Source organism: Leucoraja erinacea, chromosome 1, assembly GCF_028641065.1.
Source record: "Leucoraja erinacea ecotype New England chromosome 1, Leri_hhj_1, whole genome shotgun sequence".
Lineage (NCBI taxonomy): Eukaryota > Metazoa > Chordata > Chondrichthyes > Rajiformes > Rajidae > Leucoraja > Leucoraja erinaceus.
In genome coordinates this window covers 142,608,310-142,636,140 of record NC_073377.1, presented here as the reverse complement: position 1 = coordinate 142,636,140, position 27,831 = coordinate 142,608,310, and the positions used below count along the sequence as shown (strand labels likewise).

General features: G+C 45.4%; 1 long non-coding RNA gene across 4 annotated transcripts in view; it reads right to left on the bottom strand.

Moving 5' to 3' along the window:
- LOC129702863 (uncharacterized) overlaps positions 1 to 25,000 on the bottom strand; it is a 41,066-nt gene extending 16,066 nt beyond the window's left edge. Inside the window, exons 1-4 of one of the 4 annotated variants that reach the window (XR_008724461.1) lie at positions 22,445 to 25,000; positions 12,787 to 12,870; positions 8,951 to 8,986; positions 1,405 to 1,526 (exon numbers count right to left, since the gene is read on the bottom strand). This is a non-coding gene — a long non-coding RNA (uncharacterized LOC129702863). Of the gene's footprint in view, positions 1 to 1,404; positions 1,527 to 8,950; positions 8,987 to 12,786; positions 12,871 to 22,444 lie in introns of those variants that run through there. The other 3 variants (XR_008724462.1, XR_008724460.1, XR_008724459.1) reach the window with 3 other exon arrangements.
- Between the last annotated feature and the right edge of the window lie 2,831 nt (positions 25,001 to 27,831).

Below are 27,831 nucleotides of genomic sequence, written 5' to 3'. Positions count from 1 at the left end.
GGTTAAGATCTGAGGGAGTTGTTTCCTAGTTCTAATGAAATAAGGACGCCTTAGGTAGGCTGGGTTTATTCTCATTGGAATTTAGGAGGCTGAACGCTCTCTTTAGTTTTACAAAATAATGAGGTTTACAGGGGTGGGAGATTGCAACCTTCACGTGGTCCGCCCTGTTTCAACGAATTCAATCAACCCGGCGTGCACAATCAAATAAGATTAAATAGAACAAGTTGTCCTACAACTTCAGGCTGGGCACGCCATACGCAAGAAGGAGAAGATGGGGTTTACAAAATTATGAGGGCCATAGATAGGATAGACAGTCTGAATTTTTTCAGGACAGGAGAATCTAAAATTAGAGGGCACAGGGTTAAGGTCAGAGGGGAAAAAAACTTCCACAGAGACTGCTCCCTCTGCAACTCCTTGATTCACTCATCCCTTCCCACCCAAACCACCTCTCTCCCCAAGCACTTTCCTCTGCAACCGCAGGAGATGTAACACCTGTACCTACACCTCCTCCCTCACCGACATCCAAGGAACCCAGCAGTCGTCTAGGTGGGGCACAAGTTCACGTGCACCTCCTCTAATCTCATCAACTGCATCCGGTATTCCCGATGTGATCCCCGAACATCAGTGAGAGAAGATCAGACTTGGCGACCCCGTTGCCGAACACGAGCACTCGGAGACAAACTGGATCTCCCGATTGCTAACTATTTTAACATCTCATACACTGACCTGTCTGCCATGGGCTTCCTCCATTGTCAGAGTGAGGCCACATGCAAACTGGAGGAACAGCACCCCATATTCTGCTTGGGTAGCTTACAATCCAATGGCATGAACAAAGAAATCTTACATCTTAGGTTACTACCAACCATCCCCCCCCCCCCCCCACACCTTCTTCCCCCCTACCACCCCCCCCCCACCTCTCCCCCCCCCCATCCCTTTCTTCCTCTCTGACCGTGCCTGACCGAATTATCACCTATCTCTCCCCTCGCCTTCCCCTTCCATCTAGATTCCTCCCTCCACCTTCACAATTCTCCAATCCTTTTTATCTCGCACCTGGTCTTTGTCCAGCTATCTACCTGCCGAAAACACTCTTCACCTGTGTCCACCTTTTACTGGCCTTTGTCCTGCCTGTCTTCTCTTCTATCTTTCTTTCCCTCCCCTCCCCCCCCCCACCACAATCGGTCTGAAGAAGGGTCCAGACCCTAACGTCACCAATCCCAGCTCTCCAGAGATGCTGCCTGGCACGCTGAGTTACTCCGGATCTTTATGTCTTTTTTTCGTAAACCATCAACTGCACTTCCTTGTTTCTAACCAATACAAAAATTCAGCTCCCAGTCTCTGCAATATTAACATACGCCCGCTCAAGTGCTTAATGTATAACACTGAACATATGTACCTGTCACTTCCGCCTTTGGGTCAGTGTAGATTGACATTAAAGTAAAGAGCGAGAATATCACAAATGCCAACAAGATGAAAGCCACTTCAAGGTTTGTGAAAGGCAGCTCCATCTGGTACTTGTCCTTAAGCGTCTAGATTAGAGTTCAAAGAGCACAATATTAAAAAATAAAATGGAGCAAAAGTTGCATCAAAGAAACTTTCCGAATAATGTTCATTGCTGCTTCAAGATTTTTTTTGAAAAGCAGATTGTTCCAGTGAACAAACTTGTTTGCCTGCTTTTACATTTTGCCCCGGGCCTTAAGCAAGATTCGTGTGCAATATGGGTCATAAGACTGCATTTCTTTTCAGCAATAAAATACCTACTTGCAAATTTGAAAGACAAGCCAATTAAGGTATTTAAAGTCACAGTCATACAGCGTGGAAACTGGCCATTCAACCCAACTCGCCCACACAGTGAAACATGCCCCTGCACGAGTCCTACCCGCCTTCATTTTGTCCCATATCCTTCTAAACCTATCCCATCCATGTACCTGTCCAAATGTCTTTTGAATGTTGTGATAGTACCTGCCTCAACTATCATCTCTGGCAGGTGGACAAAAATGCTGGAGTAACTCAGCGAGTGAGGCAACATCTGTGGAGCGAAGGAAATAGGCAACGTTTCGGGCTGAGACCCTTCTTCAGACTGATGTGAAGGTGGGGGGGGGGGGGGGGGGGGGGGGGCAGGAAGATGAAAGGAAGAGGTGGAGACAGTGGGCTGAGGGAGAGCTGAGAAGGAGAGGAGAAAGCAGGGACTACCTGAAATTAGAGAAGTCAATGTTCATACCGTTGGTGTGCAAATTGCCCAAGTGAAATATGAGGCGCTGCTCCTCCAATTTACGGTGGGCCTCACTCTGGCCATGGAGGAGGCCCTGGACAGAAAAGGTCAGATTCCGAGTGGGAGGGGTTGAAGTGCTGAGCCACAGGGAGAGCGGAGGTGTTGGGCGAAGCGATTGCCAAGCCTATGCTTGGTCTCACCGATATAGAGCAGCTGACACCAAGAGCAGCGGATGCGATAGATGAGGTTGGAAGAGGTGCAGGTGAACCTCTGTCACAACTGGAAATACTGCTTGGATCCTTGAATGGAGTCAAGGGGGGAGTTAAAGCAACAAGTGTAGCATTTCCTGCGGTTGCAAGGGAAAATGCCCGGAGAGGGGGGTGGTGCGGGTGGGAAAGGCCGAATTGACCAGGGAGTTGCGGAGGGAGTAGTCTCTGCAGAACGCAGACAGGGGAGGAGATGGGAAGATGTGGCGAGTGGTGGGATCCTGTGGGATCCTTTTGGAGGTGGCGAAAATGTCAGAGGATTATTTGTTGTATGTGACGGCTGGTAGGGTGGAAGGTGAGGACAAGGGGGACTCTGCCCTTGTTACGAGTGGGGGGATGGGGAGTGAGAGCAGAGTCACGGGGTATAGAAGAGACCCTGGTGAGAGCCTCATCTATAGTAGAAAAGGGGTACCCCCGTTCCGTGAAGAATGAGGACATCTCCGATGCCCTGGTGTGGAACACCTCATCCTGGGTGCAGATGCGGCGTAGACGGAGGAATTGGGAGTAGGGGATGGAGTCCCTACAGGAAGCAGGGTGGGAAGAAGTGTAGTCTAGATAGCCATGTTGGTCAGTGGATTTATAGTGGATGTCGGTCAGTAGTCTATCACCTGCTATAGAGATAGTAAGGTCAAGAATTGGTAGGGTAATGTCGGAAATGGTCCAGGTGTATTTGAGTGCCGGATGGAAGTTAGTGGTGATTTCAGGCAGTCCCTGCTTTCTCCTCCCCTTCTCAGCTCCCCCTCAGCCCACTGTGGCCACCTTTTCCTTTCTTCTTCCCATCCCTCATCACCCCTCATCATTCTGTGCTACAAGGAATAAAGTCCTAGCTCGCTCAAACTCTCCCTTTATCTCAGGCTCTCGAGTCCAGGCAATATCCTTGTAAATCTTCTCTGCACCCTTTCCAGCTTAACAAGATATTTCCTATAAAAGGGTGTGTACAACTGAACACAATACGCCAAATGTGGCCTTAGCAATGGTTTGTATAACTGTAACATAAGGTCACAATTTCTATACTCAATACTCTGACTGATGTGCTTAAAGCATTCTTGACTACCTTATCTACCTGTGACACCACTTTTAAGGAACCATGTACCTGCACTCCTAGATCCCTCTGCTCCACAACACTCCTCGGATCCCTGCCATTCACTGTGTAGGTCCTGTCCTGGTTTGACTTCCCAGAATGCAACACCTCGCACTCATCTGTATTAAACTCCATTAACCATTCCTCGGCAAATCTGCCCAACGTCAAGATCCTGCTGCAATTTTTGGCAACCAGCGATCCCCGCACGCAAACGCCTTCCTACGCACACTCGGGACAATTTACATTTCTTCTTCTTCCTCGTGTCCGGCCATCTTCTATATCAATTTACAATTATACCAAGCCAATTAATCTACAAACCTGTACGTCTTTGCAGTGTGTGAGGAAACAGGAGCATCCCGGAGAAAACCCACGCAGTTCACGGGGAGAACATACAAACTTCATACAGACAAGCATCCGTAGTCAGGATCGAACCCGAGTCTCTGGCGCTGTGAGGCAGCAACACGACCATTGCACTAGCGTGCCGCCCCATGTTTGAAAAGATTGAGATTTGATCCCAGTAACATTTATTTGTTATTCGTCAGGTTATGTTAATCTGAAACGCCCCAAGCTGTCATCAGACAAGTGGTCATGATGCAATTGAGTGGGTGCCTGCAGGCCTCGTTCCATACATATAATATTAATATAATTAATGTCACATTCAAGTTGATTTTATGTCCAATTGAACAGGATGCACGTAACTTGAAACGTAGCTTGCTGCAAAAATATTTATCCACTGCACAACACAACATCAGGACATTGTTTAAGAAGGAACTGCAGATGCTGGAAAATCGAAGGTAGACAAAAATGCTGGAGAAACTCAGTAACATCCCAACATTCAAAAGAGAGGCAGCATCTATGGAGTGAAGTGAATAGGCTTCAAAACCTTTCTTCAGACTGATGTGAGGGTTGGAGGGGAGGGAAGAAGAAATGAAGAGGTGGAGCCAATGGGCTGAGGGAGAGCTGAGAAAGGGAGGAGAAAGTAAGGCCTACCTGAAAGTAGAGAAGTCAATGTTCATACCACTGGGGTGCAGACTGCCCAAGCAAAATATGAGGTGCTGCTCCTCCAATTTACGGTGGTCCTCACTCTGGCCATGGAGGAGGCCTAGGACAGAAAGGTCGAATTTGGAATGGGAGGGGGAGTTGAAGTGTTGAGCCACTGGGAGATCAGGTTGGTTATTGCGAACCGAGTGGAGGTGTTCGGCGAAGCGATCGCCAAGCCTACTCTTCGTCTCACCGATGTAGAGCAGCTGACATCTAGAGCAGCGGATGCAATACATGAGGTTGGAGGAGGTGCAGGTGAACCTCTGTCGCACCTGGAAAGACTGCTTGGGTCCTTGAATGGAGTTAAGGGGGGAGGTAAAGCGACAAGTGTAGCATTTCTTGCGGTTGCAAGGGAAAGTGCCCGGGAGGGGGTGGTTCGGGTGGGAAGGGACAAATTGACCAGGGAGTTATGGAGGGAGCGGTCTCTGCAGAAAGCAGACAGGGGAGGAGATGGGAAGATGTGGCAAGTGGTGGGGTCACGTTGGAGGTGGTGAAAATGACGGAGGATTATTTGTTATACGTGACGGCTGGTAGGGTGGAAGGTGAGGACAAAGGGGACTCTGCCCTTGTTATGAGTGGGGGGGATGGGGAGTGACAGTAGAGTCATGTGGTATAGAAGAGGCCCTGGTGCGAGCCTCATCTATGGTGGAAGAGGGGAACCCCCGTTCCCTGAAGAATGAGGACATCTCTGATGCCCTGGTGTGGAACACCTCATCCTGGATGCAGATGCGGCGTAGACGGAGAAATTGGGAGTAGGGGATGGAGTCCTTACAGGAAGCAGGGTAGGAAGAAGTGTAGTCCAGATAGCCATGCGAGTCGGGTTTATAGTGGATGTCGGTCAGGAGTCTATCACCTGCGATGGAGATAGTGAGGTCAAGAAATGGTAGGAAAGTGTCGGAAATGTTCCAGGTGTATTTGAGTGCCGGATGGAAGTTAGTGGTGAAGCGGATGAACTCAGTGAGTTGTGTGTGGGTGCAGGAGGTAGCAGCAATGCAGTCGTCGATGTAGCGGAGGTAGAGTTCGGGGATAGGGCCACGGTACGTCTCGAACAAGGATTGTTCGACGTACCCTACAAAGAGGCAGGCATCGCTGGGGCCCATGCGTGTGCCCATAGCTACGCCTTGTATTTGGAGGAAATGGGAGGAGTCAAATGAAACATTATTAAGGGTAAGGACCAGCTCCGCTAGGCAGAGGAGAGTATCAGTAGATGGGGATTGGTTGGTTCTCCGGTCGAGGAAGAAACGGAGGGCTTTGAGATCTTCCTGGTGGGGGAGGGAGGTGTAGAGTGACTGGACATCCATGGTGAAGATGTGGGAATGGGGGCCTTGAAAATGGAAGTCGTGGAGTCAACGAAGAGCGTGTGAGGTGTCTTGGACATAGGTAGGGAGGGATTTAACCAGGGGGAATAGGATGGAGTTGAGGTATGTGGAAATAAGTTTGGTAGGACACATCAGAACACCTTGGCTGCTATCAAGTGCATCCCATGATACAGTTCAGAAAACATAGGGTAACTTTTTGGTAAAGGAAGTGTGAAGTTGCATTGCCTCAGAATTTGCACTCATGTTGGCAGGCCTACAATTCCCCACATAGCTATACACTCATTAACAATTCTAAAGTTTCAGGACGTCCGCATGGTTCCCCTGAGGCAGCTGCGGTGAGAATGAGAGCATAACTCATCTCCTTCTGCAAAATCTGAGAACAAAGAGGATCTGGAAAAAATGCAGTGGTTTCTCTTGGATCCATCCCAAGATGTTGTGCAATACAGGACTCAGCCCTTTAGGCGGTTCCCAGGACACACACCATCATAAATCAGAGGATAACTCGATGAAAGCTGGTCTTCAGTCAACCAGCAGGTTGCTGTTTTTCCATTGCATAGAGCAGTCCATGACTGAATGTTGCAGACTAGCACACTCCAAGATCCAAGAATATGTTCTGAGGGATGTACTTGAACTAAGTTCAGCTGCCACAAAAATAACATAGCAAAGGCCACAATTTTAACCTCTTGCACAATTGCACCAAGGGCCTTCAATCTGCAGAAAAAAAAACCTGTGGTGATACTGTGATTATATATATAATCTCTGCAAGATCGCGAGGGAGAGGTCACGACTCTCATTCTAGGCTGTTAATCTACTGAATTGTGAGTCTGCAATGCCTGCAATAAATGATTTGTTAGCCCTTAATGAAAATGAAATGAGCTGTTTGGCTTGGCCCTGTGTTTGAAATTGCAATGGCAATGGAAATGAATTGAAAATGCAATCTGTTTGGCTTGGCCTGCCCTGTGCTTCAAACTGCAATGGCAATGAAAATGAAATGAAAATGCAATGAGCTGTTTGGCTTGGCCTGCCCTGTGCTTGAAACTGCAATGGCAATGGAAGTGAAATGAAAATGCAATCAGCTGTTTGGCCTGCCCTGTGCTTGAAACTGCAATGACAATGGAAATGAAATGAAAATGCAATCAGCTGTTTGGCCTGCACTGTGCTTGAAACTGCAATGGCCATTGCAGTTTCAAGCACAGGACAATGGAAGTGAAATGAAAAGGTAATGAGCTGTTTGGCCTACTCTGTGCTTGAAATGAAATGGAAATTAAATGAAATGAGTTGTTTGGCTTGCCTGAAACCACAAAATTTGGCCCACAAGGCCCCTATTAGCCGAGAAACCAGACCCTTTTCCCAAAAATGCCCGTATTAGCCCAAGATAAGCATTTTAGCCCAAAAGGCCCGTGCCAGGCCAGGAAACGTCCAGAGAAAGTGCCTTTCACTGAGATACTCTCAGAACCTTTTTTATAAAGAGCCCCTTCGGCCCTTCAGGCCTGTACAAGCCCAGGAATCAGTAAGTATTCCCCCTGCAAATATTAAACCTCACCCAAATATTTTCTCTCTCCCTTCATTGGCTCCCAGTGAGAACGAGGCCAGGATAGACTTTCCTCCTTCATTGCTGTGATCTGCAGAAGAAGATGAAAAATGTCTAAAATTGATTCTTCGCCCTCTCCCCCTTCTCTCTCACTGTTTCTCACCTGTTTTGGGAAGAATTTCTGGCAGTTTCTGAGCTGCCAGCCCACCAGGCCTGAGTGACTGACTCATGGCATTGTCATTTCATTTCCATTTTGCATTGCAGTCTCAAGCAGGGCAGGTCATGGCATTGTCATTTCATTCCCATTTTGCATTGCAGTCTCAAGCACAGGTCAGGCCAAACTTATGGCATTGTCATTTCATTTCCATTTTGCATTCCAGTCTCAAGCACAGGGCAGGCCAAACAACTCATTGCATTGTCTAAGGGCGAACAAATCATTTGTTGCAGATTCATAATTCTGTTGATTCACAGCTTAGAATGACAGTCGTGGCCTCTCCCTCGCGATCTTGTAGAGTTACTGACTCACGTCCAGGTATCCAGGATTTTATAGTCCTGCCTCCCCAGGAAGGGGCGTCACGATGATTGACAGGCGAGAGCAATCAGCTGATCTCAAGATTTTTTTAAACACCAATAACTTTTTTATTTTTCATCGATGGGTAAAATCCTCGAGGTTGGCTCAGCAGAGGAGGACTGTGAGTAAGATGGCCAAAAATCACAGCGACACAGGGTAGCGTTTTTTCTAAAATCAATATACAGCACAGGCAGGAAGTGGTCAAGATGAAACTTTTAATTATATAGATATATGTTTATTGTGGATTGAGTTGCCCTGGAGTATTATGTACAATGTCTGCCATAAACTGGATTATATAATGAATTTTGTGATTTTTTTTAATACATTGCTGTACATCTTTGTAAATTTGAATAGAGGATATTTTGATGAAAAGCATCAAATTTATTAAGTGGGGAGTGATGCCATATTTTAGATTCAATTCCCTACCCAACATTCATTTAAGAATTTTCTGCTGTGACCAATTTATTTAAACTTTGGAGATGCAGCGTGAGCCCTTTGGCCCACTGTGTCTGCGCTGTACACTAACCTACGCATCAGAGACAATTTACAATTTTACTAAAGCCAATTAACCTACAGACCTTTGGAATGTGAGAGGAAACCGAAGCATCTGAAGAAAGCCCATGCGGTCACAGGGAGAGCATACAAACTCCATGCAGACGGCACCCAGAGTCAGGATAGAACCCGGGCCTCTGGCGCTGTAAAGCAGCAGCTCCACCACTATGCCACCATGCCGCCCTGCATGTTCCAAGAGTCCTACTCTGTCAACAGAGTCCAGTGCAATGGGATAATCATTGCCTGTTGGGCCAGTCTTGATCAATTCTAAAATGATGGAGGAGAGGATGGATACACATTATATCATTTAGAACAATCCTACTGAATAGGGCGATGGCACCTAAGCTCTCCAATTGGATAGAGATATGAAATATGCCTACCAGACAGTAGTATCTCATCTGTGGAAACAGAAACATCTGTAGAAAGAGAAAACAGTCAATGGTTCAGGTCTGACGTGGTTAAGAAAATTAACAACCAGTCAGAAATTAATTGCAATGAACATCTGTTCAAGAAGGAACTGCAAATGCTGGAAAAATCGAAGGTAGACAAAGTTGCTGTAGAAACTCAGCGGCGGAGGCAACATCTATGGAGCAAAGGAATAGGCGATGTTTCGGGTCGAGACCCTTCTTCAGACTGAGGCATTTGAATAGAGGATATTTTGATGAAAAACTTTACATTTATTAATTGGTGAGTGATGCCATATTTTAAATTCAATTCCCTACCCAACATTAATTTAAGAATTTTCTGCTGTAACCAATTTATTTAGACTTTGGAGATGCAGCGCGAGTCCTTTGGCACCTGCAGCATCTGCTGTTCTTTCTTAAGTGTTTCAGGTCTGCAATCCTTAATTTCCGAGATTTATTATGTCCGAAAAACAACCTTCCACAATCCCCGTTTCCTTTCATTAGGCCAATTCTGGATGCATTTGATTAACTTCCCAGAGCAGCCTGCCAAGAAACATCATCAAAGGCCTTGCTGAAGTCCATCATAGCCTACGTCTATTGCCTTGCCTTTGTCAAACTTAGTTACTTCATCAAAGCATCAATCAAATTCAAATTTCTTGAGACAAATTCATGAGATGGTAGACGACGGGATTTAGATTCCCTGGGCATTTGCCCAGAGGATTAATCCACGTTAAATAAAGAGTGCAGAAGGGCCTACTGGAAGCAGCGCCAGGTGACACCTAAACAATGACAAGGTGTCAATTGCAAATTCTTACAAGAGCAAAACACACACAGGCTCAAAAGCAGAAACAGTTTGTAATTGATCAAGCTAAGCAAACGCATAATTAATGGAATAGGTCAAAATTCTACAGTCCTACCACATCTTGCAGATAAAATATAAAACAGTACAACACAGGAACAGACCTTTGGGCCCACAATACCTGGGCCACACATGATGCTAAAAGTAAAAGATGCCAATGTCCTCTGCCTGCATATCAAGTTCGAGTTTAAGTTCGTGTTCATTGTCATATGCACCAATTAAGGTACAGTGAAATTTGATTTCACTATTGCAGATAGTGAAGATTGATGTCAAAAGTTGCAGCAGGTATTTTGATGGATAGGCCAGGTGGTCTGAGGAATGGTTGAAGGAATTTAATACAAAGAAATGTGAGGTGTTGGATTTTGGGATCACTAACATGGGCAGGAACTACACAGTGAGTGACAGGGCTCTGGGAAGTGCTGTAGAGCAGAGGCGATCTAGGAGTGCATGTACATGGTTCCTTAAAGGTGGCGTCAAATGTAGAAAGGTGGTCAAAAAGGCTTTTGGCACATTGGCCTCCATCAGTTGGAGTATTGAGTATTGAAGTTGGGAGGTCATGTTTCACTGAAATAAGATGTTGGTGAGACCACCTTTAGAGTATTGTGTTCAGTTTTGGGCACCATGTTACAGGAAAGATGTTGTCAAGTTGGAAAGGGTACAGAGAAGATTTACGAGGGTGTTGCCAAGACTCGAGTGTCTGAATTATAGAGAGAGGTTAAGTAGGCTGGGTCTCTATTCCTTAGAGTGCAGGATGTGATCTTAGAGGTGATCTTAGAAAGGTGTATAAAATGGCGCTGGCGCCAATTCAAGATGGCGGCGCTGGCTTAACAGCTGCGGCCCACCTGCAGTCCGTCTGTTTTTTTTTTTGTTTTTTTTTAAATTTTCTTTTTGTTCCTTGTCATGTTTTAGTTGATTTTGTTTTATTAAGTTGTGTACGTGTGAGGGTGGGGTGGGAGAAACATGCTTTGGTCTCTTCCTTCGGGGGATGCGACTTTTTCTTCGGTCGTATTCCCCGTTTCCGTCTGCGCCGAGGCCTAATGGTGGAGCTGGCGGCATCTGAGCTGTAGCAGCGGCAGCAGCAGCGGCAGCAGCAGCGACAGCAGCAGCGGCAGCAGCGGTAGCGGAGACCCGACTCGGCCTCGGAGCTGTGGCGGCTGCAGCGACCACCCGCGGAGTTTGAACCGTCGCCTCGGCGCAGAGGGAGATCAAAGAGGGAAGAGACAGAGACTTTAAGATTTTGCCTTCCACCACAGTGAGGAGGTGTTTAGTGAACTCACTGTGGTGGATGTTAAATTTGTGTTGATTGTGTGTTTTTGTTATTTTTTTAAATTATATGTATGACTGCAGGGAAACAAAATTTCGTTCAGACCGAAAGGTCTGAATGACAATAAACAAATCTAATCTAATCTAACCTAAAATCATTAGAGGAATAGAGGTAGACACACAGAGTCCCTTGCCCAGAGCAGGGGAATCGAGAACCAGAGGACATAGGTTTAAAGTGAAGGAGGAAAGATTTACTAAGAATGTGAGGGGTACCTTTTTCACACAAAGGGTGGTGGGTGTATGGAACAAGCTGACAGAGGAGATAGTTGAGGCAGAGATTATTGCAGCATTTAAAGAAAACAATTAGACAGGTACATGGATAGAACAGGTTTGGAGGGACATGGGCCAAACACACGCAGATGGGACTAGTGTAGATTGGACATGTTGGTCGGTGTGGGCAAGTTGAGCCGAAGGGCCTGTTTTCACATTGTATGACTCTATAACTCCAATATAGTTCTCAGCATTATAACATATTGTAGTATATCAGTTCCATCGACAAAGTCCAATATCCTCAATTGGGTAGAGGTAAATTGGACTGTACCCTAGTTCATGATAGGACTGCTTAGAAACCTGGTAACAGAGGGAATGAAGCTGTTCCTGAGTCTGGTGCTGTGCACTTTCAAACTTCTGTACCTTCTGCCGACAGGAGCAGGGAGAAGAAAGAATGACCAGGATGGGATGTTTTTGATTATGTTGGCTGCTTCTCTGAGGCAGTGTGAAGGGCAGTTGTTGTCAATGATGGGAAGTCTGGGCTGTGTGATGGATTGGGCTACATCTATAACTCTCTGCAATTTTTTGCGCCTTGGGCCGAGCTGTTCCCAAACCAAGATGTAATGTAAGGTTTCTATGATACATCTGTAGAGGTTTGTAAGAGTCACTGGACATGCCAAGTTTTCTCAGTCTCTGAAGGAAGGAGAGTCTTAGCTGTGCCTTCTTGGCTGTTGTGTCAATGTGGTTGGTCCATGACATATAATTTCTAATATTAACGCCAAAAAACCTGAAGCTCCCCGATAGTAGAATCATATAAAACACTCTTTGACACATATACTACAGGAAAGATGTACCATCCTAGAGGATACAAAGGACTTACAACAATGTTGGTGGGACTGATGAATCATACTTTGAGAAAAGAGAGGAATCCGTAGAAAGAATGAATTGAAGTGTATATAAGGGGCCTCGAAGAATTAAATAGAGATGATTGATTTTCCTTCATAAAGTGAACAATAACCAGAATATAGATATAAAGTGGAGACACATGGAACTGCAGATGCTGGAATCTTGTGTAGAACACAAAGTGCTCTAGTAACTCCGCAGGTCAGGCAGCATCTCTGGAGGACATGAATATGTGATGTTTTAGATTGGGACCCTTCTTCAGTTCTCCAGAGACGTTGCTTGATCCACTGAGTTACTTCCTGATGAATTGGCATCAAGGTTTGTATGATAATGTTCTTGTGAAGCTCCTTGGAATGTTTTTTTCTGTGTTGAGAACTAGTTATTATCGTGTTCATGATAGGAGAACTGGGGTTAACATTCTGAGCACCAAAGAGCTGGCTCGCGGCAGGGATCTCGGTCTCTGTGACTGTGAACCAGGTAACTTACACTGTATATGTGCATTGTTCAGCACACTTACCTATGAGCCCATTGGAGAATGGAAAAGCAATGATCTTAAATGCTGGTTATAACATTCTGAAATCCTCAATGGGTCGGGCAGCTACTGTGGAGAGAGAAAGACAAACTTAATGTTTTAGGTCAATGAGCAATTTTCAAAACAAATATCCAAAGTCTAAAATATCTTGTCTTTGCTTTGTGTTTATTTCAGTAATTTCTCATCCAAAATGTAATGAAGAAAGAATAATAATAATAATAATAATAAATTTTATTTTCGGGCGCCTTTCAAATCTCAAGGTCACCTTACAAAGATTAAACAGAAGAGAAAAAAAAACATATAGTCGGAGAAAAATAAATAATAAGGACATCATCAATACACAAATTAAAGATAGAAATTGCTACAAAGACATAAAATCAAAAAATCAAAAAAAAAACACAATGTGAAGAGAGAGCAGCGGCAGCTAAAGCGCGCTAGCGTCCACTCTCTCTTCCGACAGCCATCTTGGACACAGACTAACAAAGTACCTTACACACAGAAAAATCGTCCCCCCACAGTGGTTACCACTGTGGGGGAAGGCACAAAATTCCAGTCCCCAACCCCAGTTCTCTCAAAAGTCAGGCCTATTAAGGCCACTGCTGTTGCCTCAACGGAGGCCCGATGTTCCTGGCCGTTCTAGCCCGGTGGTCTTTCCCCGGCGTCGGGAGAGTCCTCACAGCGGCTGGGCCACCTGGAACGGCCGCTTCCTAGCAGGGGATTGTCGGCTTCCGAAGCCGACAAGGACGCACCGGGTTGGAGCTCCCAGGCTCCCGATGTTAATGTCGGCGCCGCCCGCTCCGCTCCGCAGACCCGCAGCCCGGATGTGTTGATCTCGGCGGTCACAGCTCACCGGAGCTCCAGCGTGTCGATCCAGCGCGGCGACCCAGGCAAGGCATCGCCCGCTCCGCTCCGCGATGGCGCTCCAGCGCTGTGCCGCCACCGAAGCCGAGGTGCTGGGCGGTCCCCACCAGGAAACGGCGCTCCAAGCCCGCTGGTAGGCCACGAGGACGGGTCGACGGGCAGCCCAGAGAAAAAGCTGCCTCACCGACCAGGTAGGGACCTAGAAGTAAGGTTACCTCCTTCCCCCCACAATAAGAAGTCCATTTTGCTGAAAAAACGATGATCAAAACTAATTAAAAACGGAAATAAAATGAATTAAACGGATGGCTGCTGGTTAGCAGCCGTTCCCCAAGATGGCTCCTCCTCCAATTATAAATACCCTATTTCTTTGAAGTGATTCCTTATTTTTTGAATTTTTGTTCAGATTTACTTTCTGCCTTCCTTTTTGTATTAAACAGCCGTGTTGAATAATCAAATATTGTCATTGGTATTTATGGGGAATTGGAAAAGATGCTGATGAGATTAGGATGAACACCATCTGAGAAGCCCAGGAGTAGGCCTACACTGATAAGGAAACTTTGGTGGACAGTGAAGATTGGGGCAAGGTGCCGGGTGTCAGCAATGTTGGCCGGAGATCAGGATTGCTGGGGGCCAAAGGCTTCCTTAGTCAGCAGGGATGTACTAGTTTCCTTTAGTTATGTTTATAGTTAGAATATGAAAACAGCCCACCGAGTCCGCACCGACCAATTAGAATGAATTAGATCCTTTATTTGTCATTCAGACCTTACGGTCTGAACGAAACGTCGTTACCTGCAGCCATACAGACAATAATAAACAACAGAACAGACAGTTAACACAAATTAACATCCACCACAGTGAGTCCACCAAACACCTCCTCACTGTGATGGAGGCAAAAATCTTAGGGCTGCTGTCTCTTCCCTCCTCTTCTCACTCTGCGCTGTGGCAATACCCCACCGGGCGATGGTAAGTCAGTCCCGCGGCTCACCGATCTCTGCGAACGGGCCGGTTCAAACTCCGCGGCCCGGAGGTGGTCGAAGCTGCCGCCCTCCTGTCCAGCAGACGCAGCTGTTGATGATGTCGTCCACTGGCCCGCGGCCGAACCCCGGACTCAGGCCGCTGCCGCCAGAACGCCGTCTCAGCCACCAGAGCACCGTTCCAGCCCCGAGCCAGGCCGCCCTCACGTGAGCGCCGTTCCACCCTCCAGCCAGGCCACCCTCACGGGAGCGTCTCAGCCCCACGCTAGGCCGCCCTCATGGGAGCGCCATTACCCTCGAGCCAGGCCGCCCTCATGGAAATGCCGTTACCCTCGAGCCAGGCCACCCTCAAGGGAGCATCTCAGCCCCTCACGGGAGCGCCGTTTCAGCTCCGAGCCGGGCCGCCCTCACGGGAGCGAGCCCAGGGCAAGTCCTGGCAGGCTCTGCCTCCGGAGCCTCGAGGTCACCAGCTCCGCCATTAGGCCTCAGCGCAGACGGAGGCAGAGAAGGGAGATACGACAAGAAAGTTGCATTCCCCGAAGGAAGAGACAGAAAGCCCTGTTTCAACCCCCCCCCCCCCCCCCCCCCCCACACACATAACACAAACCTAAAAACCAAAAACGTAACTAAACAAGATGAAAAAAAACAAGACAAAAAAGTAAAAACAAACGGACTGCAGGCGAGCCGCAGCCGTTCACCACGCCACCACTTCTGGCAATAACCCCCCGCTCTATCTTGCACACTAGGGACAATTTGGGTTGTGGGATGAAACTGGAGCAAACCCATGAAATCACAAAAATCCATATGTGGGTTCATTGTGATGGATGTTTTTGTAAATTGAATTGTGTGTATGTCTGTAGGAATTTGTCTTTGTATGGCTGTGGAAACGGAATTTCGTTTGAGCCTCACTGAGGTTCAAATGACATGTAATAAATATTGATTGATTGATTGATTGATATCACTCCATTCTCTGAATATCAACATGCCTATCCAAAAATCTCTTAAATGCCATTATTTTATCTCAAGAGTCAAGAGTGTTTTATTGTCATATGTCCCAGATAGAACAATGTAATTCTAACCTTGCAGTAGCACAACAGAATATGTAAACATAGTACACTGTAAACAATATAATAAATGAAAAAAAAAGTTGTATGTGTGTATACACACAGGCTTACATACACATAAAAAACGACCAATAATAGTGCAATAATTACAATAATAGTCTATGTAGTTCAGAGCTTATTTGAGGTTGTTGTGTTTAATAGCCTAATGACTGCAGGGAAGAAGCTGTTCCTGAACCTGGACGTTATAGTTTTCATGCTCCTGTACCTTCTTGCCAATGGCAGGTGTGAAATGAGTGTGTGGCCAGGATGGTGTGAGTCTCTGAGGATGTTGGCTGCCTTTTTGAGGCAGCGACTCCGGTAAATCCCTTCGATAGTGGGGAGGTCAGGTCTGCTGATGGACTGGGCAGTGTTCACAACTTTTTGCTGTCTCCTTCGCTCCTGCGCATTCAAGTTGCTGAACCAGACCGTGATCCAACCAGTCAATATGTTCACTACTATACACCTGTAGAAGTTCAGGAGAATCCTCTCTGACATAGCGAATCTCCGCAATCTTCTCAGGAAGTAGAGACACTGCTGGGCTTTCTTTATAATTGAATCAGTGTACTGGGTTCAGGAAAGATCTTCAGAACCATGCAAGCTTTTCAAGCTTTTGGCTCTCTCCAACATCATCCCGTCGATATTGACAGGTTTATAGGTCCTCATCCTTCCTCTTCTAATGTCCACAATCAGTTCCTTGGTCTTACTGGCATAGAGGGCAAGGTTGTCGTGCTGACACAATTTGGTCAATCGATCGATCTCACTTCTATACTCTGACTCATCACCATCTGTAATTCGTCCAACAACGGTGGTGTCGTCTGAGAACTTGAGGATGGATTTCTCACTGTGTCCGGCTACACAGTCATGAGTATAAAGTGAGTCGAGCAGGGGGCTGAGCACGCAGCCTTGAGGTGCTCCCATACTGACTGTTATTGAGGAAGAAGTGTCTGCCAATTCGAATAGACTATGGTCTGCCGATGGGGAAGTCGAGGATTCAGTTGCAGAGAAAGGCGCAGAGACCCAGTTCTGTGAGCTTGGTAACCAGATGGTATTGAGCAGTAATGAATAAAAAACAGCCTGATGTATGTGCTTTTATTGTCCAAGTGGTCCAGTGCAAAGTGGACAGCCAGTGAGATTGCATCCTCCCCTGACCTGTTATGGCGGTAGGCAAACTGAAATGGGTTGAGGTTCTTGTTGATATGCGCCATAACCAACCTCTCACATCAGGTTGCTTACGACAGACTGAGCGGAGGTGTTCAGCGAAACGAACGGCGAGCCTGCCCTTGGTCTCACCGATGTAGAGAAGTTGACACCTGGAACAGCGGTTGGCACTAACCAACCTGATCTCCCGGTGGCTCAGTTCACTTCAACTCCCCCTCCCATTCCGAATCCGACCTTTCTGTCCTGGGCCTCCTCCATTGCCAGAGAGAGGCCCAGTGCAAATTGGAGGGCCGGCACCTCATATTTCGCTTAGATAGTTTACACTCCAGTGGTATAAACATTGACTTCTCTAATTTCAGATAGTCCATGCTTTCTCCCTCCTTCCCTTCCCCTTCCCAGCTATCCCACAAGCCTACTGTCTCCGCCTCTTCCTTTCTTTGTCTCTGCCCCCCGCCCCCGTCATCAGTCTGAAGAAGGGTCTCGACCCGAGACGTCGCCTCTCCATAGACGCTGCCTCACCTGCTGAATTCCTCCAGCATTTTTGTCTACCTTCGATTTTTCCAGCATCTGCAGTTCTTTCTTAAACATTCTCTCTGCTTTAAGTGACTCTTTCAACACTCGTCCAGGACCAGGAAAGCAGCAGCAGTACATTCCCAGGTAACCAAGGAAGCCTTTGCCAGTATTCTGAGTTCAAAGTCCCAGAGTGTGGTAGGAAAACAATGCAGGTAAACATTTATTTCTTGACCTTTTCATTCTTGGCAGGAGCCTTGTGTGCCACATCTGGTTCCAACAAAACAGCCCCACCAAGTTGCTTGGCATTTTCTTTCAAACAAATGAAATTAATATATTCTATGATATTCCAACCGTGTGAAACTCCCTTTCGCTACAGGCTATGAACGCTTCAATGACGCATAAAAGTTGTGAGAAAGGAACAGAAGATTATTTTTGGGTGGAGCCACCTTAACCGGCTTGAATTATTAGGTATGCATTTCTGACAAGACAAATAGTTATCTCTTTCCTCTCCTGTGCCTGATATCAAAATTATTCTTCAATGTGAAATAGTGGGTTTACTGCTTTGTATGGCATGATCAATTACGTCAGTTGCAAGCCAAACCCAACCATGGGAGAAAGTTGCTGTTCTGTAAGTCTGTTGTGAACTCAAATGATGTACAATATGGACACGGAGGTCCACCAGGATGTTGACTGGGATGTGGAGTTTTAGTGATGAGGAGAGTCCGGGAGGACTGCAGTGGAGGAGATTAACAGGGGGCATGATTGAAACATAGAAACATAGAAAATCGGTGCAGGAGTAGGCCATTTGGCCCATCGAGCCAGCACCACTATTCAAGTGGCGGCGCTGCCTTGCAGCTGCGGCCGCCTGCAGTCCGTTTGTCTTTTCTTTTTTTGTTTTCTTTTGTCCCATTGTTACAGTTTATTTCGGTTTATTTAGTTGTGTATGTGTGGGGGGTGGGTGTAACATGTTGTTTGGCTCTTCCTTCGGGGGGGATGCGACCTTTCCTGCCGTATCCCCCGTCTCCGTGTCCGTCTGCGCTGAGGCCTATCGCGGAGCTGGCAGCCTCCAACTGTGACCGCCCTCGCGGCTCCGGAGGCAGAGCCAGGACTTACCAACGCGAGGCTGGCCGACTTCGTGGCTGTGGTTGCGGTGCGACCCAACTTCCGACCCAACTTTGGAGCCTTGGAGGTTCGGCCGCGGGCCAGTGGACAACATCGTCGGGAGCTCACAGGTTGGTGACCTGTTTTTTCGGAGCTCCCGCAACTACAGCTGCGTCCGCTGGACTGGAGGGCGGCAGCTTCGGCAGCTTCGACCGCTCCGGGCCGCGGGGTTTGAACCGGCCTGTTTGCGGAGCTCGGATTCAGCCGCGGGACTTGCACACCATCACCCGGCGGGGACGCAACATCGAGGCCTGGATTGCCTCAGCGCAGAGGGAGAGCAAGGAGGGAAGAGACAATGACTTTAAACTGTGTTGAGTGTTTGTTTTGTTATTTATTCTGTTATGACTGCAGGCTAAACCATTTCATTGCACTGAAAAGGGCAATGACAATAAAATTGAATCCAATCCAATCCAATCCAATGTGATCATGGCTGATCATCCGTACTCCGTTCCAGGTTTTTCCCCATATCGCTTAATTCTGCAAGCCCTAAGAGCTAAATCTAACTCCCTCTTGAAAACATCCAGTGAATCGGCTTCCTCTGCCTTCTGTGGCAAAGAATTCCACAAATTCACAACTCTCCGGGTGAAAATGTTTTTCTTCATCTCAGTCCTAAATGACAAACCCCTTATTCTTAAACCGTGACCTCTGGTTCTGGACTCCCCCAACATCGGGACCATTTTTCCTGCATCTAGCCTGTCCAATCCCTTAAGAATTTTATATGTTTCTATGTTACCCTCTCATCCTTCTAAATTCCAGTGAATACAAACCCAGTTGACCCTTTCTTTCATCATATGTCAATCCCGCCATCCCGGGAATTAACCTGGTGAACCTACGCTGCACTCCCTCAATAGCAAGAATGTCCTTCCTCAAATTAGGAGACCGAAATGGCACACAATACTCCAGGTGTGATCTCACCAGGGCCCTGTACAGCTGCAGTCGGACCTCCTTGCTCCTAAACTCAAATCCTCTCGCTATGAAGGCCAACATGCCATTTGCTTTCTTCACTGCCTGCTGTATCTGCATGCTTACTTTCAGTGACTGATGTACGATACGATGCGATAAAACTTTATTCATCCCTGGAGGGAAGTTGGTCTGCCGATGGTCACAACACAAAAGGTACACCAGAAACTTGAAATTAAAAGTGAAAACAAAAAGAAAAGACTTCACCAAAACAAATGAACAAACAAACAAACAAATGTAGGCTTATTCCCTGGGCAGAGGATTCTAAACTAGAGTGCCCTCCCCTACTACACCCCACCCCACCCCCCCCCCCCCCCCCCCCCCCCCCCCCCCCCCCCCCCCCCCCCCCCCCCCCCCCCCCCCCCCCACACGGGTCACCATTGTACAAGGACACATAGGTCTTGTTGCACCTCCTTTTTTCCTAATCTGACGCCATTCAGATATTCTCTGGGAAGAAGTAAAGGGTGATGTTTCGGGTTGTTTCGGCAATCCAAGTCACCCTGCAGCCTCATAGCATCCTCCTCTCAGCTCACACTGCCACCATCTCTGTGTCATCCACAAACCTGGAGATGTTACATTTAATTCCTTTGTCTAAATTGTTAATATATATTGTAAATAACTGGGGTCCCAACACTGAGCCTTACGGCACCCCACTAGTCACTGCCTGTCATTCTGAAAAGGATCTGTTAATTCCTACTCTTTTCTTCCTGTCTGTCAACCTGTTCTCTATCCCTATCAATACCCTACCGCCAATACCATGTGCTCTAATTTTGCACACTAATCTCTTGTGTGGGACCTTGTGAAAGGCTTTTTGAAAGTCCAGATACACCACATCCACTGGCTCTCCCTTACCCATTCTACTTGTTACATCCAAAAAATTCCAGAAGGTTCGTCAAGCATGATTTCCCCTTCATAAATCCATGCTGACTTTGACCGATCCTGTCACTGCTTATATATACAGTACTTGCATATATATATACTTGCAAGTACTTATACCTCAATCAATGTTTAATTGTTCTGTGTAAGTAGGTAGTTGTTTTTCCCCACATTATAACAATAACCGTAAAAGTACTTCACTACAGCCTTTGAGTGGTCAGAGTCATGGGACGCAGAAATGGACCTATATCCCACCATGTCTTGGGCAATCATTTTTTACGCAACTAATCCCATTGCCACGATTAGGACCATATTCTTCCATTCGTTGCCTAATTAGGTGTCTGTCTAAATGCCTCCCAAAACATGTTGATTGTATCTCATTCCACCACCTCCTCGGGCAGCATGTTCCAGATAACAGCCTCTCTGTGTAAAACACATCTTTCCACAGATCCCCTCAAAGTCTCCTTTTCACTTTAAACCAATGCCCTCTGGCTTATGACACACCCACCATGAAATAAAATCTAGCTATTCTCCATATTTCTCTCATAATTGTATGTACCTCAATCAAGTCAATGGTCAGCATCCATTGCTCTGGGGAGAACAAGTTCAGCCGATCAAAAACTCTCCCTACAACTAAAGTCATCCATTCCAGGCAACATCCCAGTGAATCTCCTCTGCACTCCCTCCAATACAATCACATCCCTCCAAGAGTATGGCAATCTGAACTGTGTGCAATAATCTAAATGTGACCTAACCAGGGTTTTGTAAATATGAAACAGAACTTTTTCGATGTTACCGATGTTGGAGGAGTCCAGAACCAGGGCCCACAGTTTAAGAATAAGGGGCAAGCCATTTAGAATGGAGACGAGGAAACACCATTTCACAGAGAGTTGTGAGTTTGTGGAATTCTCTGCCTCAGAGCGCTACGGAGGCCAGTTCTCTGGATGCTTTCAAGAGAGAGCTGGATAGGGCTCTTAAAGATAGTGAAGTCAGGGGATTTGGGGAGAAGGCAGGAACGGGGTACTGATTTTGGATGATCAGCCATGATCACATTGAATGGTGGTGCTGGCTCGAAGGGCCGAATGGCCTACTCCTGCACCTATTGTCTAGTGTCTATTCTCTATAACATGCCAAATGCCTTCTTCACCACTTTATCCACCTGTGTTGCCATTTTCAGGGAACAATGGATTTGAACCCCAGGATCTCAACATTGCTTAGTGTGTTGGCATTTTCTGTATGACTTCTCAAAATGCATCAAAATGCATCACTTCACATTTGTCAGGATCAAACTCCATCTGTAAAATCTCTATTCAATTTTCCAACTGTTCTATATCCTGTCGTAGCCTTAGACAACTGCCCTCACTATTCATAACACTGCCAATTTTTATGTTTTTCCCAAACTTACTGAGGACATGAAAAGACCAATGTAAAATCCAGTTGTTCCTTGTTGTATACAGTGTATAACTAGTGGCAGCCTTGACCCAAAATACACCTGCCAATTTGCAATGTTGATAAAAGTTAAAAGATAAAAAATTGAACTTTATACATGTCTTTTATATGCTGAAAAGAAAACTGAAGGGGACTAGCCCCCAAAACAAGCATAAGCTAAAGATGGCTGCAATACAAGCCAGGCAGAGCATCACCAGAGAAGACACCCAGCAACTGGTGATGTCCATGAATCGCAGACTTCAAGCAGTCATTACATGCAAAGGATATGCAACAAAATACTAAACCTGACTACTTTCATTCACATGACATTGCTGTGTCCCAAACATTATGGTGCCCTGAAATGAGGGGACTATGTATCAACACTGCTGTAATTTCTACATAGTGAAATCAAAATGTATAAAAACGGCCTTTATTAAAATCTGACAATGTGCACTTTAACCAAGTGATTTTTTTTCTATTACAAATCTCAAATTGTGGAGTACAGAGGCAAATAAATAAATGATGGGTCTTTGTCCCAAATATTATGGAGGGCACTACTTTTAAATTTCCAGTTCAATACAATGTGAAAAGATAAAACATTTACTGTACCTAAATCTCATGGGCTAGGTCACATTGCAAAATACACATATGCGATCTCTGCCAGCTTCTTAGATCCTCCATTGAAACTTTCTTGCAGCAATCCTTCCCAACTGTGTGTGAATTTAAGGCATCCAAAACTGAGCTTGTCTGTCAAATGTCGATAATCCTTCTTTTGTGTGTTCAAAGTCATCCACGTAAGAACCACATAGATAAATATAGATAAAACACACCTGGGGAAATAAGTAGGAGGAGTTACTGAATCCAAGAGTGAAATGTTGGCTGGGAATTTGATATCCTGTTATGTTACCAGGTGACGTGGAAGAAAACTGGTGCAATTAAACAAACCAAAGATGAAACTATCAGTTGGTCACAATAGCTACACGTGGAATCATTCCGTCACCAATCACTACTCACTTCCATTCTTGTTAGGGGAATATTATGGCCAATTTTCTATCTCTTTCTCGCAAATGTTCACAGTTGCTGGGAGTAAAACTCCATGAATCAAATATTCTCTTGTTCCGGCGTAACTCACTGTGTCATTGGTCACAGGAACAAAATACATAAACAGTCGACTTTGGAAAGCTGAAACTAAAAACAAAACTTTCTAGAAACACTCTGTAGAACAAACATCCTCTGTAAAGAGACTTAAGAATGACAACTTAAGGCTAATGACAACTTGACCTTTCAATCTTTGAAATCTGTTACGATTGTGAGTGAATGTAATGCCAGGTTTAAAGTTACCATGTGTAAGACCCATTGGCCAACCCTGCATTTTTTAAAATCTGCTTAAACCACATGTTTAGCAGCATATCTTAAATAAAATTGGAAAATGCTGGAATTACATTGTCCGGTCAGGTAGCCTCTTGTGGAAAGAGAAACGGAATTAAGGAAGGGTTTAGTTACATTGGATTCATGGTCAGCGCAGACATGGTCCAGTGGTTCTTTAGTGTCACGCATGCACAGCACAGTGACATTATTTTGCAAAACCCACACATTTGGCACGTTTAAAATTACAAAATAAAAACAGAAACACAAACAGTCCAAAGTTCCATCCACATGTTGGAAATTCTGGAGCACCTCCAATTCTGGAAGTCTGCAGGCCAACGTCCCTCTCCTCTGCCAACCACCCGTGTGCGGGGAGGGCAACAAGTCCATGCTGACCATCGATCACCTGTTCACACTAGTTCTGTTATCCCACTTTTGCATTCACTTCCTACGCACCAGGGGCCATTTATAGAGGCCAATTAACCGACAAATCCGCACATCTTTGGGTATGTTGGAGGAAATTGGAGTATCTGGAGGGAATCAAGGTGGTCACAACGAGAATGTGCAAACTCTACAGAGGCAGCAGCACTTGAGGCAAGGATCAAACCAGGTCTCTGATCCTGTGGGACAGCGGCTCTACCAACTGCACACTGTGCTGCAATGGGATGCTGAGCACATCTTTAACCCTGTTCTTCTCTCTTTCCAGTAATCTCTTACTGTGATAGAGGTCAGAATAAACATGCTGCTCCACTGAACTGCACTAAGTTGCTAAGTTGCTTCACGTTTTGCAGGAAACTATGTTATGGGAACCAGACACATGTCCAGACCCTTCTCTCGGTATAATTTTCCACTCGTATGAAAGTTATGAACTCTTAATATGGTTCCCAGTTAATATGATCTACAGCTGCCTCAGTTCTAGTCTGTCTGTTGACCCGCTGTTGTGCCTTCAATAATCAACTTCATTATCAGGTCTTTGTAAATTGAATGAACATGCATTTGCCTGCTCACTCTGCGAATCCTGTATTGTTCCATTGTAGACAAACAACATTTATTCCACTGCTTATTCACCTGCTTCCTATTGTTGCTAGGTAGACAAAAATGCTGGAGAAACTCAGCGGGTGCGGCAGCATCTGTGAAGCAAAGGAAATAGGCAATGTTTCGGCCCGAAACGTTGCCTATTTCCTTCGGGTCTGAAGAAGGGTTTCGGCCCGAAACATTGCCTATTTCCTTCGCTCCATAGATGCTGCCTCACCCACTGAGTTTCTCCAGCACTTTTGTCTACCTTCAATTTTCCAGCATCTGCTGTTCCTTCTTGAACATCCTATTGTTGCTAATTCTATTGATTTTTCCACTGGGGTTCTGAATCCGTTGGGATGTATTATCGATTGGTATCGATTAGCAAGATCTTCAACTTAAATCTGCATCAAGCCTGCATCAAGCATCAAGGATGATGCTACCACTCCTATCACAAGTAGTGACTTGGCAGCCAATATCATCACAGTCCCACACCACCCACTCATTTTGCTCCTACCATTGGGAAGAAATGTGCATTGCATTTACAGGCCTGTAATGCAGCGGCAAAGAAGAATTCCATTCTTCTGTTGTTCGTACACAAGACAATTAAACACTCTTGATTTGCTTGATTATTCCTTGGTTCTCTGTTTCACATTGAAGCACTTCTGGCTATGTGTCCGTTGATACCTTTCCCTTCAAACTCAAGGGCTTCAGGACTCAATCACTCTCTGCAACTCTCTAAAGACTGGGCCATTAGTCATTTGCTCTGAAGCTTTGAGATTAACTCTATCCAACCAAGGGACTTTTACATTTGAAACCAGACTTTTGCTTATTTTTCCATATTTTGAAGACAACCACTCATATTAACATCTCATATTAACTTTCTTCATGCCCCCATCACTGGAAGGTCCAACATGGCCACTCATTTTAGCTGCTTTCCAGACTAGCATTTCAGGATCCTGAGCTTAGCTACCAATCTCATGCTTAGGAACATCTGGCATTGATACTGTTTTATACCTCCACAGAATCAACAATGTCAGAAATCACAAAGTAGTGGAATCATACAGCTTAAAAACATGCATTTTGGCCAACCGTGTGCACAATGTCCACTATTCTACACCCTGACCAATGAAGGCAATGTATTCTGTATGCCGTCTTAACTGTTTATGTACCTATGCTGCCACCTTTCGTAATCCTTGGACTTGTACTCAAGCTCACATATTCACACAATATTCCCTGTGGCACCTCCTATTCATTGTGTATGTCCTAATCTTACTTGTCGTTACAAAATTTATCACTTCATGCTTATCGGGAATAAATTCTGTCTGCCATTACTCTACTCATCTAACCAACTCATCAATGTCAGTCTTTAGCCTAAGACACTGTCAACACCAATCACCAATTTATGTGTCATCTGTAAACTTTCTACATTAAAACTCATAATGCCACACCCTCATGACTTTGGCGGTGCTAACTGACAGATTTTTCAAACTATTGTGTTATTCCTATTAATATCAACAGCAACAAAAAAAACACTTTTTTAGATACTACCAAGTTCAAGTTCATGTTTGCTTTAATTATCACTTCACACATTAAGGTACAGTGGATTTGAGTTACCATACAGCCATACTAAGTGAAAAGAACACAATACACACATAAAATAAAATTTAACATAAACATCCACCACAGTGGAATCAACATTCCTCACTGTGATGGAAGGCAATAAAGTTCAGTCATCTTCCTCCTTTGTTCACCCTTGGTCGGGGCCTTTGAACCCTCCGCAGTCGCCGCTACGGACGGTCCGATGTTCAGGCCCTCTCGTTGGGATGATCGAAACTCCGACGTCAGGATGATCGGAACACTTTGCGGCTTGGAGTTCCCAAGTTGGCCGGTTCTTTGCGGCTTCACTGAGTTAAAAGTCCACAGGCCCCGCAGTCGGATCACTTCTTCTGGCAATCCTCGGCAAAGGATGTTAAAGTCCAATGTTAAAGTCCATGCTGCGCCTGTGTTTTGAAGCCCCAGAGGGGTCTCCAGGAACCACTCCAGTTGTTAGGCCATTAGAGGGGGGGGCGGAGATGAGACACTGAGAAAGGTGCATCTCCGTCGAGGTAAGTGACTGTAAAAAGTTTCCCCCTATTTCTCCTCCCCCGACATAAACTAACCAAGAAGAACATCCTTAAGAAGAAAAACATACTTAAAATAATTAAAACAGAGAAGGGACATGACAGACTGCTGGCGGTTGTTTTATTAGACCACATGCTATAATAACATTTCCAGCAAACCATTTATGTGCCAAGAAAATGTGGGAATCAGGACACCAATGTGTTTAAAGGAGCATGGGGAATGACGTCTTATAAGTTTAAGATGAGTGTGGGAACTGAGGCTATGGTGAGTTTAATGACAACACAAAAAATTGGCTCAGAAAATCTAAAGGAAGTGCAGGAACCAAGTCTTCGATGGGTTTAAAGGGAGCCTGTGAAACAAGGCCCAGCTGAGTTCAGAGTTCAGTTATTTCTGAACAATTGATAACGAATTATCAGAAATGTATCTTAATTATGCCTCCTATATTTATATCCAAATGATCAATTTAACAAAAAGTTAGGGTTCCACCACCGATCCATTGGTAAATCACTAGTAATCGGCTTCCAGTCAGAAAACAACCTCCACTATCACCCTCTGCATCCTAACTTAAATCCACAAATGAACTCACTGCAAGCTCTTTGGATCTGCCTGCAGTCAGAGCTCATCCATGTATTTTGTTTTCGACCACAATGGAGATTCTGAAGAATGTATGCATACCACTTTTTGGACAGACAAAGCAGTTTGCAAAAGTCTCTGCCATGCAAGCAATTTGGAAGCTAACAGTCTTATCATTTTTGCAAAGGAAATTGAATACGAAAGTAGGACATGTGCTTCAGACATATAGAACATCGGAGAGACCTGGGAGTCACTAGGAATAAGGGTACACCCAGTTAAGATAGAGATTAGATAATTTTTTCTCTCAAAGGTCATGGATTTTTGAAACTCTTGCTCAAAGGATGGTGGAAACAGAGGTTGAAAGATTCTTAACAAGTAAGGAGGTAAAAGGTTACTGTTTGTATACAGGAAAGTGCGGTTGAGATAACAATCAGATCAGCTATGATCACATTAGAATCTTGAGGAGCTGGAGATCCTAATCGTACTCCTAATTTGTATGCTTAAATTTTATTGTTTTGATTTTGGTCTATCCTTTTTATCGCTCCACCTTTGCATTCAATTTATTTTGCAATGTTTTTTTTTGATATTCAGGGCATGTACAATTAGTCTGTAGATTTGGGTAGGGTTGCTGCATTCAAATTAAAATAGACAATAAACAATAGATGCCCTTCAAGCCGGCACCGACATTCAATGTGATCATGGCTGATCATCCAAAATCAGTAACCCGTTCCTGCCTTCTCCCCATATCCCCAGACTCCGTTATCTTCAAGAGCTCTATCTAGCTCTCTTTTAAAAGGTTCCAGAGAACCGGCCTCCAGCGGAGAGAATTCCACAGACTCACAACTCTCCGTGTGAAAAAATGTTTCATCATCTCCGTTCTAAATGGCTTACTTCTTATTCTTAAACTGTGGTCCCTAGTT